Source organism: Lepidothrix coronata, unplaced genomic scaffold (assembly GCF_001604755.1).
Source record: "Lepidothrix coronata isolate B3197 unplaced genomic scaffold, Lepidothrix_coronata-1.0 Scaffold161, whole genome shotgun sequence".
In the NCBI taxonomy this organism is placed as follows: Eukaryota; Metazoa; Chordata; class Aves; order Passeriformes; family Pipridae; genus Lepidothrix; species Lepidothrix coronata.
The window spans coordinates 632,978-656,398 of NW_016690341.1; positions in this window are offsets into that span (position 1 = coordinate 632,978).

Genomic DNA, 23,421 nt, shown 5'->3' on the forward strand with positions numbered 1-23,421 from the left:
AACAGAAACTGTTCTTTTTTTTTAACTTTTGCTATGTCAAAATGGGAAATTTGGAAAGCATGCAACTAATCTTCTACTTTAATTTTTAAAAGATTCAGTTGTACAGATATTACACTGCACAGAAAAATTGGATGTTTCAGAATAGAAAGAACTGCTGAAGTTGTCTGTTGCTAGGACTCAGAAAGGGAGTCCCTTATTGTATTCTCTGTCATCTTCTAAATGTCATAATAATGTCTGTGTGATTCATAAAATATTGCTGTCCTCATGAATATATTACTGTCTCAAAATATACCTCCTGACTTACCAGATATCCACTTTGGAGAAGTGCCTACTGTATGGTTATGTTACCCAGTACCTATTTTGCAACATAGCTAAAAGCACATGGACCTTCCAGTTTCAGAATTACAATGACCTCTTGTAGAGTTTAATACCTCAACCACCTTAATCAGGAAAAGAGTGATGGCTAAAAAAGCCAGATGATGTGCAAGAGCAATGATTAAGAGAAGAATAACAACAATAGGGTTATTCATCAATCCAGGTCACAACAGCTAATGTATCTTTAGAAGGGGTATATTACCTCCACCTCAGAGACCTTTGAACATTTACAGGAGATAAATACAAAAGGCCTTTTCCAATGGTTACAACAATAATGGTTAGACAACAGCAGAAATCTTAGAATGTAGCAACTACTCAAAGAATAACTACTTTCTTCGTCTTAGAAAAACCTGATGAGCTTCCATAAAAAGTTCTAGTTTTTACCTGAATAAGTGGACATGTCAAAAAATGTTGCATTTTTCTATCCTCCCATCACCTGTAATTCATTCTTTGCCAGTGTCCCTTATGTGATGCCATCTCCCAGCTATCGTCTAATGAGATACCTATGCTAAGGCTAACAAACAGAAAGGTGGTAGAAAACAAGACCAAAATGGGGGACCACAAAGTTTCTGAATACCCTCGCAAGCTGAATTTCCAGATTCATTAGGTTGTTCATCAAGCCAGTGATGTAACTTGAGTGTTGATCCCATTTCTTAGAATCCAATTTCATTCTCTATAGATCCATTTTTATTCTCTATAGAATAAATCTCATTTCATCTAAGTACATTCCACAATATAAAAATGTTGAATAGGTAAAATATTTGTTACCATGTTTGTTTATGTTCAACATTTTTACTATTTCATCTGAGGAACGATATGTTTAATACTTTGTGGCTTGTTGGTTCCAAAACAAGGCATAGCTTCTCTAAAAGGCTCTAGGGGATCCTACATGCCTGGTCTTCCAGAAGATTTACCTTAGGCTCTCTGTAGATGAGAAAGCTGCTGAGCTTGATGCCATAAATTAATAAATCAGCAGAGATATGATGCAATATTGGGAAAAAATATTAAGTTATCTAATTGGCTAATGAATTAGCCTTTACTTTTTATGACTTGTCTAATATATTCTCATCAGAGTTACATCATGGGCAAATCCATACGATCAAGTTTTGACTACATTTTTTTTCTCACGCTCATAAGAAGAAATAACAGTGGTGTAACTATATTCTCATAGTTTTCCCAGTAATGACTGATGGTAAATTCACTGTCACTGAAAGATAATACTCATAAAGTTAATAAAATCAGTCATCAGTTAAAATAACATGAGAAGAAAAAATTGATACTATTTGTAAAGAGTCACAAAACTACTCCCACTGTATAGTATTCTGCTTAAAAAAATTATTTAGGAAATGTTACACTACTCTGCTAGTATTCTACGCGGACTATCAAACACCACATATGAGTATAACACTAATACGATGTGTGGAATATTTTTATTAGCACTGTTCTATCAAAATGGTCATTTTTAGGCACATGTGCTTCTGGTTACATTGAAGATTTAGTTCTCTATTAAGACATATATATATATCTATAGATGTGTGTGTGTACATATGTATATGTTTATAGAACTTTAACACATATACCTTTAGCACATATAGTACATGTGGCTTTTAGCTAATCTTTTGGAGATGTTTGGACTCCTAGGGCAGGTTGCTTGCATTTATACTTCTACGTCAGTACACACACAGTTATTGTTGATGTTGAATGGCCTCTAGTTGCCCACTAAGCTGCTTTATCAGTTCCTCCTCAAAGGTACAGGGGAAGAAAATAAGGTTGAAAAGTCATGGGTTAAGAAAAAAGCAGTTTAATAAAAGAAGGTAAAGGCTACACATGAAAGTAAAGCAAAAGAAAGAAGATTTATTCTCCACTTCCCATCAGCAGGTTATCTCCAAACACTTCTCAGGAAGGAAGGCTTCAGTAGTGTAGTGGTTGCATTGAAAGACAAATGCGTAAATAATGAGTGTTCCTGCTTTTCCCCTTCTCTCTTAGCTTTTATTTTATTGGCAGGGGTTATGATGCAATATGATAAGGAATATCCCTTTAGTTAATTTGGGTCAGCTTTCCTATCTGTGTCCCCTCCCAAAATTTTGTCCATCCCTATCCTAACCTCCTTTTGGGGTTGGGTGGTTGGAGGGGCTGGCAAGGGTGTTGGAGAGACAGTCTTGATGCTGTGGGAGCATTGCTTAGCAGTTGCCAAAACAATGGTGTGTCATCAACTGTATTCTACTTAGAAATACACAGCACAGCACTTTCAAGGCTGATTTGGGGGAAGTTAACTCTGTCCCAGCCATGTCCTGTGCATCACTATAACCAGTGGAGCTTAGAGCTGAACAGATCAGTGGCTGGGATTCAGATGACCAAACATAGGAGTAATTTTTTATTCCCCTAGTTATCCAAGCTGCATAGATGCTTATTCAGATGTAACATGGATGGCTGGTGGATATCACACTGAATGACCACCTGGGGAAGCAGGTGGAGGTCAGGGAGGATAGCCCTCTAGTTCTAAAGTAACATTAGTGAGCTACTTTTAGGAAAAAAAAAATCTTTGTTAAATAATTTTCTTTTGATTGTAAGGGGAACTTGGACACTTCAGTCATTTGAGAACACCCAAAGTTGTATGTCCTAGGCTAAATTTTACCCTTAATGTGCCTTTCACCCACTGATGGCTTCTCTAATGTGCTCACACATGAGTGCTTGAGTGTCATCTGAATTGCTACAGAATATGAGAGACATCCATGCAAGTCAGGCAGTTATGGCACAGGATCTGCAGGAGATTGCATCGTTCTAGACCAGAAACTTAAACTGAAATAGGATATTTTACAGTATACCAAATTGCTCTAGACATCTGTGCCTGAAATGGAACCTAGAACTGAAAAACTAACAGCTACAGAGGATCTGACTTTTTCATCCTGATCACAGAAGTCATCTGCACTGTAAGCTGTCATGATGCCTTCATGTCTGATCTTTGCTAGAACTTTAAGCTTACTAAATAGTTGAAGGCATTTGTGCTTCCAGAATTTCTTTTTAGTGGAAGACAAACAAAGAAGAGAGGTTACTGCTGAGATGCTGATTATGTGCATGCTTAATTGTAGTGACAACCAAATCAATGCCCTTTTAAAGCAATGGTGCCTGTATTAGCTGCTAGAGGTCCTAAAATGAAAAAATAGTCAGTGCAAGTCACAGCTGGATAATGAAAACTCACAGGGGAGAGAGATTGCAAGTTTAGCACAGCAATAAGGAAATATTGGAATTCAGAACAGTTTTTTAGTAAACATGCATCCATGAGTTACAAATCAGAATAGGAAAATCCACTTAGGACAAATTAATATGTAGTTAATTGTACTTATCGGCAGGGAGAGTGATGTCTTGAGATAAACTTAATCTAAGAACTATGAAGCAAAACTAATAGAATCTGGCATCCAACATGCAGATGAGAGTACCATGTTAAGATTTACTATAACCATATGTATTAATTTAATATAAAACCATTAGGGGGTTTGTGTGCTCAAAACTGGGTACAGCTGGCATATTAATTTAGTTTAATTTGAAAAGAGCTATTAAGCTTTATTAAGCAATGCAAAAGGAAAAAAAAAACCAGAAAAAAAAAGATTAGCCTGAAAAATTTACAAACATTTTAGAAATATTCATGTTTTAAAGTTAGAAGGTGAGGAAATGAAACTTGTTAGCTTATAAAAAAATATGTTTATTTATTGAAAAGCAAGTTGGATACACATACAAAGCATCTTTCTTTTAGAAATAATTCTGCTTTTACCACACTCTCTGTATTCATCTGTGGTTGGAAAGAACAATCTCACTCAAACTGCAATATGCAAGAGTGGGTGCAGTTGAAAGGGTGCTGTAGCTTCCCACTATGGTAGCAGACTGGAATTCCTGTCATACACACAGATAAAGGGAAATCCCATGGGACTTCCACTAAGTATGCAGATGATATCAATCCTGCACATTTTGACTGCCTGTAGATTACACAGCAGTGCAGTGAAATTGATCAAATCGGTAGCAGGAAATATTTTTTTTTCCTGCTCAGATTGTTGTTCTTGTAACCTTTTCTGTTTTACAAAGAGGCATCAGCATGTAACAGTAAGTGACCCATGCTTTGAGCTTCAGACTGGTGAGACTCAAAGCCTCAAGTTATACCGACATTGTGAAAGGAACTTTGGGAGGGTGATAGCAGACTTTAGAACAAAAACATTTTGTCTATAACCTTACTTCAGGTCAGAGGTGTTTGTATTTTTATTGTGGCTGTTCTCATTGAAGAGACACACTACTTACACTACTGACAGCCCTACACCAGCAGATACTTCGAAAAAATTCTTCATGTTCAGAATCCTCCTAGTAGATCTTCTAGAAACACATCTCTCATCTTGTGGAGAATACAACGTGGTGCATATGTTAAGTTAGACTAGAAGTGACCAGATGCACTCCTACTATACACTGATTTAACTGTGTGTGTTTAATAATGTAATATAATGTAATGCAATATAAGGTAAGATAAGATAAGACAAGAAATAAGTATATAAAATTACTGTGTGTTATTTAGAGATTCTGTTGTTGTTGGGCTTCCCCCCTCCCCACGTTTAATGAGAATTAACTCCAGTGTCTTTTACCCAAAAAGCTATGTCAGAACCTAGTACTGACGAAATATTAGTGTTGGCTTTCTAACACCTCATGAAGTTCAAGAAAGGGAAATGCCAATTCCTGTCTCTGGGAAAGGAATAACCCCAGGACAACCTAGGGACAGCAGTCTAGAAAGCATCTTGGCAGAGAAGGACCTGGTGGTCCAGGGGAACACCAAGGTGACCTTGAGCAAGGAATGTACGCTCATGTCAAAGGAGGCCACTAGCCTCCGGGGGTGCATTGCCAGGAGTCTGAGGGAGGAAATCCTTCTCTGATTGGGTCTCATGAGACACATCTGGGATGCTGTATTCAATACTGGACTCCCCAGTATGAGAGAGACATGGATATGTCAGAGTGTGCCCAGTAAGGGGCCATGATGACGACTAAGGCACTGGGGCACCTGACGTATGAGGAGAGGCTGAGGGCTCTGACTGATCAGCCTGGAGTGCAGAAAACTCAAGAGGGATTTTATCAAGATGTGTAAATGTACAATAGCAGAGAGTAAAGAAGGTAGAGTAAGGGAAAACCTCCCAGCAGGACACCTGAAGATGATAAGGTCTGAAAACAGCTTGTCAAAAGGCAGTGAGTCACTATCTCATGGGGTAGCTGCTCAGCCATGGGGCAGAGGACTGATTTTAGTTCATTCTCTTTTGAGTAGGCAATGAAGAACTGTGAGTAACAATACCTACAATTTACATATTTATTTTTTCACTGCTAACTTATTGTTCTTCACTTATAAAAATCTATGATCTATTACAAAGACTTCTGTAAAGGGGTTTCTGCAATTAATTTGATGCAAATAAATCATCTGGTTGTTTCATATCTACACTTTATTAAAAATATAAGTAAATAGCAAAGATTTTTCGTTCATTGAAAATGGAAAAAAGGGACTAATAAGTTCTGCAGATGAAAATCAGTACAAACAATAACTCATTTCAAATTTTAATTTTGTTAACAATAACTAAAAGTGCTATTTTGTTAGAATTCAAACGAGAGATTATGCATAATGGTATTTGACCCAGAAAAAATCAAGAAGGGGAAAAGGAGGAGGGTCGTTGCAGAAATAGGCAGTAGTGGGTGTCAAAGAAGCTAGAATAATGAGAGGGAATCCAGTTGTAGAAGGACTTGGAATGTTTAAAAAGTCTAATAGATGAGAAAGGCAGTTCTGTGCAGATAAATGTAGTGTAATGATGACTTTGATGAGTCTTTGTTTCACAGCTCTTTGTGAAACATGAAATAGGGGGAGTGGAGGAGAAAAAAATGAAAACAGTCAAAGCCATGTCTGTGAGTGTCATTAGTGAGTGATGAGGACTATAAAGACAAAAGACAAATCTCTAAGCATTTGATGGGCCTTTATTCCATACATCTGTGTAAATTGCAAAACGTGACTGTGGGTGTCCAAAAGAGTAAGGGAAGAGTGGATGTGTCGAGGAAAAACAGTACTCTCGGACTTGGTTTGGTTATTGCAATTCTAGCTGCAACATTAATTACAGCATAGGAACAATCCAGTTAGAGCACCACCAAAAATAATATTTTTATGCTGCACTTTTCATCTGTGTGCAATGAGTTTTCATCCTCACTGGGGACTGAATCCAGATCAGCTAGTTCTACAGCTCTGTGGAGGGGAAAAACATGGAAAAAACAGACCCATTTTTAACTTCAGTGAATCTTTATTGACTCAGTTGTCATGCAAGCAGAGTCACCAGCAAATCCTGGGATAAATTTCTGTGCAAACAAATAAAATGTCCTTAATCACAAATAAAACCTTGCATTTATTATTAAGTCTTATTGTATCTGTTTTGAGACAGCTGGTGGTCAGTCTGCACAGCTAATAACATTCTCTCATGACAGGGTTTTTAGAACCTGTGCAGCATAAATATTGCTTGTGTGTGTGTGTTGTGTATAAAGCCAATATTAATTTGCTCTGCTTAAAACATAGACAGGTTTGGGAAGCTATTTAATGAGAACTTTACAACAATTTAGGACAGAAAGTGAAGGAAATGATATCTCATTAACACTTAAGGGAAAAGTTTAGGTAAGATGAAGGTAACCAGAATTTGGTCAAGATTAAAAAAAAAAATCAAACTAATCTTATAATATAAATATAATGCATAAAATACAATAGGATTTTTATTGACCCCGTTAAGTTTGGAAATTTGGAGAAGTAACTGATCTTATCATTGCATTCTTAGTTACTTGTAACTTTGCAGCTTCTTTTTCAGACTTTTAACTCTCAGGATATCCGAGAAAGAATATTATGGAAATAATTCAGTTATAAATAGAAAGCTTTCTGCTTGCTCTGAGTAGGAGCTAAAACCACTAATCCTGCCATCAGAATTGTCATTATGCTGCCACAGCTTCTGGGTCTGAACTTGTTTGAAAATTCAGCTGCAGTGATGTTCTGTATTTACTGTGAAGCAGAGATCTCTGACCAAGTGCTTTTTCAAAGTAGATAATCACATCCATATAAACACATCACTGATTTATCAGTTGCTAGAAGCTGTTAGATCAGGATTTGGACACACAGTAGAATTCACCATTTAAAAAAATCTTTATTTATGCAAAGTTTGTTAAAGCATCAGCAGCTGGAGGGTTTCAGATATACAGAAACATTATGCATATTAAGGGACAATATTTTCTCCAAGGAACGAAAATTCCTGGTGCAGACACAAATTTCTCAGGCAGTCTTATAGGTTGGTCCTGATGATATGCTTTTATGGAAAAATGATTTTCACTGTCAAAAACAAAACCTTTGCATGAAAGAGAACTTTTATCTTTCTCCTCTCTAGAACATGTGTGGGTAGAAAAATGAAATTAATTCTTTTAGGGACTTCAAAAAGTATCACCTATTGCATCTACAAAATAGCCAAATTGCTTTCATTTGAATACAATTTGGAATCGGCTCAACTAATCACTGTTTGCTAATTGCATATTGGAGGAAAGAGAGAACCTGAATGAAGTGACTGCTTCTCATTAAAACTGTGCTAACAGCAAAGTGCTTGATGTCTACTATAGTACCTGATAGTGGTGGCAACAAGTGGCATATATTTTTGCAAGCAGCAGTAATTAAATCTGCTGCAGTATATAAAAATAATGCACTCGCATTTTATTACATCTAGGTCATAGCGTGTTGTATTAGAGCCTGTAAACAAATATCACCCCCAACCTCTGTTCTCTTACACAGAACTCCATAAACACTGTCAAGGGACAAAGTATACCTTCTGTGCTTTTTATATAGCCAATAATCTTGGGTGGTAGTGTAAAAAGATGACAGCAGAGAAGCACAGGAAAATTTTTCGTATGTAACATCCTACTAACATTGCTCAAGGAGAGCACCTAAAGGGGGCCTACAGGACCCCAATACCTAATGAGGGCCTACAGGAAATCAGGAGAGAGACTTTTTCAAGGGCACAGAGTGACAGGACAAGTGGACCTTAAACTAAAAGAGGGTAGATTTAGCTTAAATACTAGTAAGAAATTCCCAGTCAGCGTAGTGAGATGCAGGCACGGGTTGCCCAGAGAAGGTATGGCTGTCCCATCCCTGGAAGTGTTCAAGGCCAGGTTCTATGGGGCTTGGAGCAACCCGATCTAGTTGAATGTGTTCCTTCCCATGGTAGGGGGTTGGAACTAGATGATCTTTAATGTCCCTTCTAACTCAAACCATTCCATGTTTCTGTGATTCTATGATAGGGATGGAGGAAGCATAAGTTCAACATCTTGCCTGGAGAGAAAAGCCACTGATCTGTGTTAATCTCAGCAACCAAATTTTCCCAGCAGGGCAGAGAGTGACAAGGATGAAGATGCAGCAGGAGTAGGCAGAATTATTCTGACAGAATGTTTTCCATTGGAAAAATGCCAATTTGTCAAAGTGAAATGTTCCTTGGGAGCATGTCGATTCCAAGAGGAACAGGGCTGACAGGAAACCTGCCTGTGTTCCTGCCAGCTCACCCAGCAATCTGCCTTCCAAGAAACTTTCTGTCTTAGTCAAAATGCCTCCAGATACTGGTGTATGCACAAGATCAGCAATCAGTTTTCAGGTGAGTGGAAGGCAAGACCCTCCAGAAACTCACAGTGGAAATGGACTCACCTGAGCAGGGCTTCCATGAATATATTTTAGGATACAAGATCTTATTCTTGGAATCATCAAGACATATTATTGAATTTCATTTCTATGTATTTTCCCAAGAAATTTCATTCTTTTTTAAAAATTATTTTTGTCTCAACTGTGACATTTTTTCACTGAAATGTCATTTTGTTTCTTGGCTAGCTCTTCCAGCAGGGCTGCGGGGGCTCTTAAGGACTTCAGAAATTGCTCAATGCGTAACTTTGAAAATTTAGCAAACCTTCTGCTAAAAGCATCTTTCTCTCAGAGGGTAAAAATGTCTACCTAAGAGCAATGAGACCTATGTAGGGTCATGGAAGATGACCAGAAAGAAAAGGATTGCACCATGGTTAAGGTAGGGACTTGGCATTCAGGACTTCATAATTCAGCATAACATTGTCCAACAAGTATTTTGGACAGCCTTACACAAACACCTAGTCTCTTTATACCTTTTCTTTTTCGGTCAAGAAACAAAGCAGGCAAAGGAACAATGTTTATGTTTTTTTTGATGCTGGTCATTTACTGTGCATCACAAATGATGTTTAGGGCTTGGCATATTACTAATAACACACAAATATGGAAATGCTATTACAAACACACTTCAAAAGCTTCAACCGGCAAAATAAATCTCCTGTCTCTTTTTTCCTGCATAAAAATTATGGATGCAGATTATCACATTATAGTTTCATAGCCTGGAAACAGCATGAAAATTTTCTTTGCAAGTGACTTTTTACCCTTTCTTTTCTGTAGAAAGAATAAATTTTCAGTTTTTTGCTGCTGATGATTTCCTCTGGTGCTGTTTTCAGTTTGATGTGAATTGGTACAGTCAGAGTAAAGCTCTCAATATCCAGTGCTGTGCTGCTGATTAGTTTTCTGAAAGAGAATAGAGTGAAGAAGAACGGCAGGTTATATTGATTTACTTCTAATGATCTGTTTCTGAACTAGAGCCGGGCAAAGTGTTCTCCCGAAGGCACATACAGCTGTGCTCATGGCTCAGCTCTTCATCACTACCAGGATTAAAAGCCAGTAATGGATTCTGTCATGTTGCCGTAGCTTTCTGCATTTTCTTTTCAAGCCCCATATGCGTTAGCTGCTGAGGACATATATGACTTTTCCTTACCATCTGTTGAACAGTCTGGTCAGAAAAGCCTGGAGAACGGCACTCATATTCTGTTACAGAAGTAGTACATCAAAATAGCATTGCACAACCATAGGGTGTTTAGAGGGAAATTGCCACATGTAGTGCACGCCTGTATTTTGTTGTAGAGGGTGTCTCTCCATGATTTTGGGTAAGGTTGGGATCTGTGAAGTCATGAATACAATGTATGTAAATGGGGGATACAGAAAAGCACACTTTAGCACTTTGTCAGGAATCCAGTCTATCTCTGAAGGTCTAGGAAGGTTTTTTTCCTGAAATAACTGGCGTCTTAACACGACTAAAATTTGCTATACAGTTGATAAATGGTGCTCAACAATACATGCGTCAGATACAAATAACTGATTCTTATGTATTGGCTTATTTCTCTTTATAAATTTACTTTCAACATACTGCTCTCAGTTCTGCCCATCACGTTAGCTGGGAGAAGGAGTGGACATCATTCAGCATTGTTCGAATAATGGAATGATTGTCCAGCTATGTCTATATGGTTAAAAGGCAGAAGGGTCCTCACTTTGCCTACTATCCCAAAATTCTGATATTAACCAAGTCAGAGCAGTAATATTTTAAGACTGGACAGGATGTCATGGTGTTTGGAATAATAAACACAGTGGTTAAATGTTGTTTTTTCAGACCAGATATATGGCCACTCAAAAACAGGTGTCACCCAACTCAAAGCTGTCTTCAGGCTTTCAGTCAAGACCTCTAAATAATTTAAATATTGTTACAGCATTTTAAGATGGATGAGATTTTTGTGGTTGACTTGACCCTGTAATTAATAATGCTCTCTGGCTTCACTTGACTATGGGTAAATGTGTTTTAGGGTTTTCTCCAAAATGAAATGGTTTAGGGGAAAATTGTATATTGCATATCTTCAAGCAGTTGTCACAGTAATGCTAAGTAGGTTTTCTTTGCAGTATTTTTCATACAGTGCATGAAGAAAATATTGCAATATGGTGTATAAAAGATGGATAATTTCTATCAATCAACAAGCTGTTGTCCCCCAGGAACATTTATACACATTCTTATTTTCATTATGGTTTATTGATGGGTTAGCACTGCTGCAGCACAGGAAGAATCTGAGTGCTCTTCTAGGAGTAAATGACAACACACACAAAGATTCTTTGTTCTCTCTCTGCTAATGTAGAATTAAAAATGCAGAAACACATCATCTGCTTTTGGTTTATCAACTTGTAAATCCTGTTTATTCCTCCTATGCTGACATACTCTTTTCCTCTCTTCCTGTTTCCTTTCCCTTCTTGGTCCTGGAGGGAAAAAAAAAGAAAAAAAAAAAGAAAAAAGGAAAAAAGGAAGAAAATTACTCTCAAGAAGTACCCCAATAAAATAATCTGGCCTCTCGCTATAAACTCTCTCTCAGTCCCTCAGATTCAAGTTTGATCCTCATTCCCTTCTCATGATACAGAAAATTTTGCCAGTCATCATAATTTCCAGAGGACCCCCCTTCGCCGACTTCTGTGGCACCAGATCTTAAACCAGTCTATTCAGCTCTTCTGAGACGGCACACACTGTTCACTCTTATACTATATGCGAAACAGCTGGACACTTACCAAGATGAACATTGAAATAATTTTTGAGACTTAATGTATATAGAACCATAGCATTTTAGAACAATTTGGGTTGAAAGGGGCTTTTAAAGCTCGTCTAGTCCATCAATGGATATGGAATGATGTGTCAGGTCATTCTGGGACATCTTTCACACTGAACAAGATTTAAGGCTAAAATATGTTTACTTCAATACATAAATTTACAATACTAAGCATTAGTAAAATAAATACAGAAATACGTACATATATGCACAAATAAAGGAAAATACTATGTTCTCAACATTATTAAAATGTTTGATTAGTTATTTTTTAATAATTAATTACTAAGTTGTTATCATCAACTACATATGACCTTGTTTTTTCAATAAGCCAGTTCTTTATATGTCTTTCTTTTACAATAAATTGAACTCTTCAGGTGAACTCTTCACCTCTTAGAAGATGGTTTCTTTTCTTAAAATGACTGCTGCTGTTGTCCCTCCCCTCTATCACTATTCTCTTTATTTCCAAGGGGTGTGGAAAGATGCTTGGAAGGGACTTTTCTCCTCTTAGGAGACTCTGCCCCTTAGACCTTCTTTTGACTGGAATTTCTGCTACTGTGATGGAATGATAAGAGCTTTACCTTCTCTCATTCCCTGGGTACTTTTATTATTACCATCAATTTTATCACATACTCTATGCTTCAGTCTTCTTGGTTCTATTAGAACTTTAAGAAGACATGCTGTAAAACTCCAGATATTGTTTTAGAAGAAATTCTACTACACAGTGTTACATTTATAATCAGTAATATCCTGTTAACAAAGTAAGAGGACCAAGTATGATACTAGGAACATAGGACAGGAACACCTTAACTAACTTATCTAACACATTGACTTCTGTCTGTGGGCACTTGGGATTTTGTGATTTCTTCTGTCTTTTCTTGTTATAGTCCTATAATCCTTTTCTTGTTATACTCCTATAATCCTTTTCTTGTAGTATCCATAAGGTTAGTCTCTCATTTCCAAAGGAATTCACAAGGTGTCCAGAACAGATTTCTTTATTGGACCCTGAGACTTCCTTCTGCCCACAGATTCCCCAAGGCACTTTTTCGAAAAAGCAAGTGAGTTTTACTTGTGTGACTCCTCCTCTGCATGCCATTGCACGCATGCACTGTCCCCATGTTCTCTTACTCTGTCAGTCAATAGAAAAAAAAACTACAAGGTATCCATGAGAAAGATCTTACAAGAGATCCTTGGGCTGCATAAAATTGCAGAACTCATTCTGCAAAGTCAGCTGCAGCAGCTCAGCATTAAAGAGATCACGATAGTGTCCAATAATTTCCCACTAATTTTAACACAAATTTCTGTATGTCTATTTGCTGAATTTTTAAAGTAGTTGTAGCAATAATGAAAACTTGAGTAAGTTAGGAAGGTAAAGCTTTTCTCCTGCTCTGTTTTTTGGCACTACACCAATTCTTGTCACTTCATTCCTCGAGCAACAAGATATTAAGCGATATGACAGATGTTAGTCACGTGTAGACTCTTTCTTTTTAGTTGCTCACTTTATGTCACTTTCAATCCTCAGGTGGTGTAAATTAGAGCAGCACCACAGATTGATGATGGCTTATGCTAGGGGGAAAAATCTTTCTCTTAAACCCGAGTGATAAAAAATCTTCTGAAACAAATTTGAAAAGTCTCCTCCCTTGGCTTTTTATTTTATTTTAGAACAAAAGACTTGAAATAACTGTTTGCAGCACTTCTTCAAATGCTAAGTAGCTCTTTCACATTTCTTCATAAGCATGTACGCACACAGAAATTTTGGAAGTAAAATAAAAAGATGAAATAGAAAAGGTGAGTAGTCTTGAGTGATTCAGTAACCTGTGAAAGGCTATGAATAATGGAAAAGTAGAATGAAATGATTAGGGACCTAAAAGCCAGGAAGATGACACCCCCCTTTTAATGTCAAAACTAAATGAACCCATTTATAACCTGCGATTACGTTTGATTTTTCTCGTGCTTGGTATTTTCATGAATTCTGAATTTAAAAGTACATACAGATTTGTTGGACTGTTATCTTTTCCCACTGATTTTCACACACATTTAATGTGAGTCTATCCCCATTGCTCTCGATAGTCTGTTGACTTCATTGGCTTCCTGCTGATTTGAGCTGGTGCTAGTAAGGTGGGAATCAGGTCCTGCCTCACAGCAGTGTCACTCTTGATGAAATTTTGAATGCAAACCTCTTACCATTGTAGCAATGTCATTCAGTCATCTCAGATGGCATTCTGTTGAGCTGTTCTCCCTCCTTACAGCAGCTGAGTTCACTGTGAAATCATAGAAGATGCAATTGGGACTGGAGACAATCTAATTTTCTTTCCTTAAACCTGTTTGTGCCAGCAGAAGCATTCTTTGGTGAACATTCTCATAATCAATGAGATTGGCACACAGTTATCCCAGAACCAAAATAGTTAACTTTTTGGGTGTCACTTCAGTTAATTTACACATATCTTATCCCCCTCCTCATTCTATTCTTGTTTTTTTCTTCACTTGTTTTTCTTATCCATGAAGGCTGCTGATACATACACATTCACTGGGAGAAAACTGGGCTTGGCCGTATGTTATTTCATACTGTAGTTGGTGCTCCAAGGTCAAGTTCTTAATTATTAACAGGCAGTGAAAAGGTAGGCATTCCCAAACCTATAAGAATTCTGTTCCTGACTTATGTGATATCAAAGGAACTGCAGCAGTTCCTTTGAAGCAGTTTACCTTGCATGTCTCAGGACTGAGAATAGCCATGGTCTGTGCCATCTGTCACACATAGAATCACAAAGTCATAGAATGGTTTGCCTTGAAGATCATCTGGTTCCAATTCTTCTTCCATGGCCAGGGACAATTTCCACTAGAGCAGGTTGCTCAAAGCCCCATCCAACCTGGCCTTGAACATATCCAGAGATCATCACTCACAGAATGTCATAGCCATGCTGGGATGGAGCTGAAGACTTTGATGTATTGTGGCACAAACAATGGATTGATGCACTCTATGGAACAGACACAGAGGAGCCCTGGTATGAATGGAGTTAAAGACCACAGCTGGTCAAAGCACAAGTTACATAAACGACACATTCTCTTTTGGGGACTGCATGTAAAAAATGTATAAACTCTAGGGTCTTGCACTAGTTCTGATAAATAATTTCTTTGCAGCTTGCAGCTCTATTAACATAATTTAAACTGTGGTTTTTATGCAGTAACTCTACTCAGATTGTCTCAGAGGGACTGCTAATGTGCTGTTCCCCTTTTCAAAGCTATTTAGTCTGGAAATGCCCAGAGGGCTGTAAGGAGGCTTGAATTGGGGCCTGACAGTAAGTAGGGTTTCTTGCCTATGGCTTCGATTCTGGAAACGCATCAATGCAGCGTTATTGCTTTGTTCTGAGTTAGGCTTTGTCTTCCACCATTGTAGCACAGAAAAACAACAATAAAAGATTTCACCATGGGAGGTAAAAATGAATTCCAATCTAGTTTGTCTCTCCCCATCTAGTTTATCTCTTCCCTGTAGCAAGACAACCACTGATTTATATGACTAAAAAGGGCAATTATACCCTTTTCTAATCTATACAGTTTATGCTGTTTGTTTATTATTTTAATTGGCATCAAACTTTAGGCATTTATGTGTACACTGGGGAAAAAAAAGTAAAAAGCTCTTTGAATAAAGTATTCACTGTAGCTCTAACTCCATAAGGGAAAACTACTTGTAGTGTGGGAAAGAACCACTGACTACATACAGATGGATTGGAAAATGTGCTGGTCCTGAGGACATTCTGTAGTGGGCTCTTCCCAGCAGGATTTTGTTATTCACAGAACTTTGTAGAGTTCAGTGCAAAAACTTGAATAATACATACTTGGGACAGAACAGCCAGTTCTGGTTAAGGAAAGTGTCTTTTTTTTTTTCCCCATAACAAATGATATTTCAGACTGAAAGACAGAAAAAATTTTGCCTTTTTTTTTCCCATAAAAACTCTGACTTTTCCACTGAGTGGAATGGGAATTCATGGGAATGTGAGCCGATACTTCTCCTTTCCTACCAATTTTACTAGCCACAATGGTAGAGAGTTCAAATTGGAGAGGTTTGTTAAAGATGTAGATGTTTTTTCATTTGCAAAATAAATAAATGAACAGAAAATATTGATTGAAATAGGCAAGTAGTGATTTTTATCATCTTCTGCAGATAATTGAGAGAGAATTTTACATCAAGGCTAGAACAACTTCTCTAAGCTAATCCAAATAAAAGAAAAGCTAATTTACTATAAGATAAGAAAAATGCCACTGTTGTTCACTACAGGCTGCCTTTAGAATCAAGGCCATATTTGGAAGGTGGTTGTTAACTCAGAGGTTAGAGGCTCACACCTGTGATTGTGAAAGTCTTCAGGAAGTCACAGCTGGATCATTAGGAGAAAATCGTATGGGAACAGTAAAATGACTCTAGGCTCAAGCAATAGCAAAGCTGAGACCTTGGGTAGCTTTCAACAGAAAGGTAGAACCTGCTGAGACCCTGGGTAGCTCGCAACAATTTGAATCTGGATTAAATAAAGAAAATATTAAAACTTTACCTTGTAACATCAACAGTGCACTTTAACTCCCCTACTGCATAAACTCTCAAAAAGGAAATTGCTTGGAATAATACCACTGAGTAGAATCATAGGATCACAAAATAACGGAATCATAGTATCATGGAATGGTTTGGGTTGAAAGACCCTCTAGTTTCAACTTCCCTGCCCTGTGCAGAGATACCTCCCACTAGACCTGATTGCTCAGTCCCATCCATCCTGGCCTTCCACGCTTCCAGGGATAGGACATCCACAGGTTCTCTAGACAATCTGTGCCAGTGCCTCACCTCCTCACAGTAAAGAATTTTTTCCTAATATCTAATTTAAACCTAGTCTCTTTCAGCTAAAAGTCATTCCCCCTTGTCCCATCACTCTTTACCCTTGTCAAAAGTCCCTCTCCATCTCTCTTGCAGCCCTTTAGGTACTGGAAGGTGCCATAAGGTCTCTCTGGAGCTCCATCCAGGCTGAACATCCTTAACTCTCTCAGCCTGTCTCCAAAGCAGAGGTGCTTCAGCCCTCTAAGCATTTTCATGGCCTAATCTGGACTCACTACAGCAGGTCCATGTTCTTATGTTGGGGACCCCAGACCTGGACATAATACTCCAGGTGGGGTCTCATGAGGCCCGAGTAGAGGGGTAGAATCACGTCCCTCAACATGCTGGCCTTGCTGCTGGTGATGCAGCCCAGCACACTGTTGGTTTTCTGGGCTGCAAATTCACATTGATGGGTCAGGTTTAGATTCTCATCAGCCAAGATCCCCAAGTCTTTCTCCTGAGGGCTGTTCTCTGTCCAGCCTGTATTTGTGCTTGGAGTAGGAATATTTTGGCAAACAAAATGTTCTGAAGTATGGGGTTCTGGACCCTTGCTCTGTATGTGCACCAGTGAAATCCAGGCTGACTGCTCTCTGTATTCAAGTAAAAGAAGAAAAAACTAAAAGAAGCATTTTTCAGATATAGGAACATAACATTTAAGATAGAAATGTACAGTATAAATACACGTGCTAAGTATATATGTATAAGTAGATGTAAAATATATGTCCATATATGTACATGTGTAACTATGTGTATATTAGGTGCAATCACTCAGTGAATATGCATTTTTGTGGCTAGAGGTGGCAACAAACATACTGTACTGTGAAATTTCATTGTAACATAAGCCTTTAGTGGTTTCTAAAATATTTTGAATTTTCTGTTTATTTATTATGATAGTATGTGTTTTAGTGGAAGATGCCTCTGTCCACAGCAAGATGGATTTGACTAGATGTTCTTTAAAGGTCCCTTAGGACCCAAACCATTCTGTGATTCTGTGATTCTGTGATTTTATTTGTTCAAAATCAAGGGAACTGGAAAAACTGTATAGAAGTAGGCATCTTTATTTTTTGTACTTGGAATAGTTCCTTTAGTTCTAGAATATAATTTTTTCAGAGGTTTTTTGTGTGTTTTTGGGGAGGTTTTTTGTTTTGTTTTGTGGTTTTTTTTTCCTAAATTGAGGACTTTTCACAGCTCAAAAAGAAATTGTGTTCATACAAAAATGTTTTGATCTTTGAAGATGCTTTATTTTTAAATTTGGTGTGCGGTAAAATACAGTTTAGCCTATGTTTATGCCAACCGAAATAATTTTATTCTCACTTGCTCCAAATTGTCAGCAAGCTGAAAAATCAGGTACTCACACAGTAATCTTTACAAGAGCAGCCTGGCTATTTTTCTTGAACTACCAACTGGAAAAGAAAAACTAATAGCATCTATATAGCAGTTAATGTGCACTTGTGTTTAATTGGTATCAGCAACACTGTTAAAAGAAAATTAAGTAAGTAGTCATTTACGTAAGCAGAAATCTTCACTGCTGTTAGGTTGATATTGCTGCTGTTATGCAGAACTCATAAGCTGGGGATAACTCTAGTACCAAAACCTAACATAAATCAGTTCTTGAAAGTAATATTGTTCAACACCATCTTTCTTTTCAGCTTTCATTTTGCATCTACAGGAGCTTGGATACAAATAGATAATTCATATTCACCCATTTGTTTTTAAATAGTTTCCTGATAAAGACTCTATTCCCTTCCATTGGTGTGTGCGTGTTTCACTATTATAAACCACAATGTGTGGAAGATTAGTTGCTCCTACTTGTAATGTAAATTGCATAGTGTACCAAAAACATTGCTTATCCTCTGTAAATATTTTATTTGAATTTGATACTTTTGTACATCTGTATTAACAGTCTTCCTCTCATTATATTGTTTCTTTTCTTTTTCTTTTCTCAGGTCACCCTTTTGAAACCCGGGGGGCAAAACATGCTAATTCACAGTGGAATTTGTATAAATATTAAAAATGGCTACATTTGGTATTAATAGGACTATTACTTCAAAAAAATGGGGATAAAGATGTCACTAATAATCCATCATACAGGCAGATCACTTCAAGATTAGGCATGTAAGACAGATGTAGATGAATGATACAAAGAAAATTTATTGTTTATCAGTGGAATGATAAGAGATGATGAAATAATTTTAATCTAATGTTTGCAGTATCAAAATTCAAAACAGTTTCAGTTGTGCAAACTGAGGTCTAAAATTGTCAAGCTTCAGGCCTTACCAAAGCAGTTATCTGTTTTAATAATCATATTAAAAAAATAAAAAAAAGGCATCCTTTGCTGTCTGTTCTGGCATAGGCTTCCTATCGTAAAGCCTAGACAAGAACAGTTGCATAAGCTTTCAACCATAATATTATGAGTGAACCTAGAATAGCTATAGAATGGATAGAATAACTATTCATATTTCCTCTATTCTCATTGTCCACGTCTTTTCTTAGAGAAAAAAAATTTTAGACTGATTTGACATGAGGTATGACATAGGGTATTTATCAAGTCAGGGTTTAAATCAATGGATTTTTTTGCTCATTGGCCAATTGAATAAATAAGAGAGCACAACTGAGAACTGGGAAAGTTTTCAATAAATTGTAATTTATGAAGAATATAAAAAAAAAGATTAAAGGAAAAAATGTGTGGTTATTAGCTTTCTCAAGTGTTTACAGGTTTTGAATTTCCAGATAATAGAATTTTATTCAAGGTTGTTGAATAGGAAGAGAGGAATCATTTTGCATTGTTTATACCCAAAAACAACTTGAGAAAATAAATATACAAAGAACATAGGTTGTGAGTGTTTAACTTGCATACTGAGCACTCACAGAATATTTAACAGCTGCAAATGGTAACCTCATCTCATTCAATTAAAATATAATATTTCTTTTTTGAGCAGCAGAGTCAAAGCTGAAAAGAAGTAAGTGGTGGAAATTGCTCAGAGAGTTGAAGTAAGTAATATTCAGAAGTGGTTTTTTGTTGAAGAACAAGTATATAGCAATCGAAAAGAAGTGAGGTCCTCATATGAAGAAGAATTATCAATATTGCAAGAAAACTAGCGTTCTACAGCTATTTTTAGCACACCATTTCCAAAGAACAGTCACTGAAAATAGTTTTACTAAGGAAGTGCTAGTTACCTCATACTGTGTGCCATACTCTGTCTGCCTTTGTCATTTTGAAAGTGGTTTCCCTTTCTCCTCTATCTTTTAAACACCCATATAAATTTATTCCACTCCATAAGGCTGACAAAAGAGATTTCTTTTAAAAATCAAATTTTGCCTATAAAATGCTTTCTGTAGAAGGATTGCCTTTGACTGATGCTTGCAGTAATCCTTCCTCAAATCATTGATGTTTCTAATGAGGTTTCATTGGTCTTATGAATAGTGTGGTCAGTGTCAACAAATGAGTCTTTGAGTGTATAATACTCTTCATTGCCTTATTGCTAAATACGGTGCATGTGCAAAGATAAGGCAATGTGCTGCTTCTGGGGCAGAGTTAATTTTCTTCACAGTGACTGGTATGAGCCTGGGTTTTGAATTTGTGGTGAACAGAGGGCTGAAAATATAGATATGTTTTTGCTATTTGTGAGCAGTACTTACAGAACCAAGGGCTTTTCTGGTCTTCATACTGCCATGCTGGCAAGGAATTTGGGAGAAGACATAGCCAGGACAGGTGACATCAACTAACCAAAGGAATATTTCATACTACGTGACATCATGCTTAGTATATTAAGTGGAGGGAAGAAGGAGGAAGGACGGGACATTTGGAGTTGTAGCATTTGTAGTCCCAAATAATTGTTACACATGATGGGGTCCTGCTCTCCTGGCGATGGCTGAAAAACCTGCCTGCCCATGGGAAGTAGTGAATTAATTCCTTGTTTACCTTTGCTTGTGTAAATGGCTTTTGCTTTCCCTATTAAACTGTCTTTATCTCAATCCATGAGTTTTCCAGCTTTTACCATTCTCATTCTTTCCCTGATTGCACTGGTGGGAGAGCGAGCAAGTCGATGTGCAGTGCTTGGCTGCTAGCTGGTGTTAAATTACAACAGTCCTGTCAAAATTTATAACAAATTTTTAGGAGGGTCAAAGCTGTTCAAGCTCATGGCATTGTAGTATTGTGAACACAGAACCCCTCCTGGTAAATAGTGCACCGTTTTCAGAATAGCAACCTTCTCATATTTGCCACTCAAACATTATGAACTGTGCCAAGGAAAATGAAGTTGCAATGGTTCTATTTATTAACTGCTTTGGCAGTTGACTTTCTGCCATCAGATGTTTCAAATGTTTGCTTTTCAGTGGTGTATGCTGGTTCACTTCAGCACTGATTTTAGGAAAAGGCTTTTAGCTGAGAATACAGTTTTAACCAAAAAAAGAGAAAACTTCATAAATGTTGATGGATTTGGATCTTCAGTACAGACTATACCTTGGCAAATTGTCAATGCACAATGTTTGTAGGTTAATTAGTTAGGGATCAGTTGTGTCTCAGAGGTTTAAATTCAGCTCTGAATTGCTCATCAGGCAGTTCAATTGATTTTGGTGGAATTACATAAGGTCTAAGAGTCAAATTTGCCCTAAGAACTGAAAAATGTGCAGGAGAGATTCAGTGCAACACAAATTGTAGCCCATTGGCTTATTACTGAAAACTCTCTCAGTTTTATTGCCCTCAAGAGAGTGCAGGGAGGGCTCTGTTAGAAGTTCCTCCTGTAGCTAAGGAATTAGATAGCATCAGTGCGTTTTAAGTTATACATCAGAGCTTGTGGGTAATGGTGCAATGTTTGGCTTGCAGTTGCATCAAGGGATGGTTTCTTCCTGTGGGTTTAAGCACCATGAGCATTTCTTCCTTTTGCCTGACTTGTAATAGAAATATCCAAACTATCTAAAAGCTATAGCTATTCCATCTCACCTGAGGAGGAACTGCAGCTGCCCCCAGGTACCTGCAAACATGCAGCTGGAAATACTAAGTATGACCTTGCATGGCCTGACACTCTGCTGGGGTAGGGATCTGAAGAGCACAAATAGAAGAAAATTTGTTCATGGGAGAATGTGGCAGGATAGGTAGAAATAAGGACAGGGGCAGAAAATGGTTAATGGCTCTTTCAGAAAGAATCTCACTAGCAGTTGATGTGTTGCAGACTTGGTGCCTCTGAACGTTGAACAGGAAAACTGGTTATGGTTTGGCTTCTGTCCATATTTTTAAGGCAAGGGGAAAAGCCATTTTTTTGGCAAGTATAAGAAATAAGGTCCACTCTTTATAATCTAACCTTACAACTAAATTGTGATTGTCAAAAGTCATGGAAGATGCATTTACACAATAAATTTTGCAAGGAGGAGCATAGTCACAGTTGAGATGGCTTCCCAAGGGAATGAAGGCTGTATAATGGTAGCCAAAGACATCTAAAAAACCACTTCCCAATTGTCAGGATTTGTGTATGCAATGAAGCTATTTTGAAAATAATGCAGAATGAAACACTAAGTGTCTGAGCTTTTTGACCAAATTTTTTGCAAAGGGAGGAAAAAAGTCAAAAGTGTTTGGAAGAGAATGGAGTTGCTTTATCTGTCTCTGTGCTTCCAGACCCTTTTTACTGTAAAGAGTGGCAGCTGTTTAGATTGGTGTCACAGGAGCTCATCTTGGTGGTCTAGTGGTCACTCCATCTTCAAGGAAACACAACCGCCCAGAGTTCCTGGAAAGCTTAATTTTTAGTCCTGTTCAGAAGTGAGTCAGCTTTAATATTGCAGACTTCTTGTCTCCAGGAGTCAGTGTCTGAAATACTGATAAGCTGCTTGAAAGAGGAGAGGTGATATTCTGAGTACATTTGCCACACTGAAGTAAACTGAGTCTTTAAAGTTAAAGACTCCCTTTATTTTAAGGGGAGCAAGTAATTTATCAAATCACACTGACACTAAGGCGTTCCGCCAAAAATAACATTAACTCCTTTGTAATTCATACTTGGCACGTTAACTGGTAGGTCACCCATCTCTGCAACAGTCAACTCATCTCTAAAAAGTATATTATTCTTGCTTTGTGTGGACTCCTAGATGCTTTTTTGCAAGTGCCCACACTTTTTGGACCTGCAACTGCTGTCATTTTTAGGTACAGAAGTCATGACTTCTTTTCTGGGAAGGGAAACCTTTCCATTTCAGAAAATGCAGTATATGTCTGTTTCCTAAAAAAACACACCTATTGATTTATGAGCAAGGAGACCTTTTTGGGGGTCTTTAGTGGGGAAAAGCAAACAAGCAAGCAAAAAAAATAACAGGTTATTTCTTCTTGTGGTACCTAAATTTGGCTGAAACTGTTACAGATTTTCTGTTCCACCTACCCTTTTTCCTTTGTTCTTCAGGAGTAAAAAAACAGATGAATCTTCCTTCCTTCCTTCCTTCTTCTTTTCTCTTACCATTGCCTGATCACTTATACAATAGTTCAGAGATCATGTCCACAAGCTGTGATGACAGGCATTTACCCATTCATGCTTTCATAGTGACTTTGACATTTTTGTAGGTTCCTATCCCAGATTTTGAGTCATGCTGAAAGCTGCTGTGCAGCCTCAGCCTGGCAGTTTGTGTTTCCAAGGTGGAAACACAGTACAGAAGGATGGTACAGGGCAGAGCCATGAAGACATGAAGACCAGCTGGATGCAGAGGACTTCAGAGTCCCAAGAGCA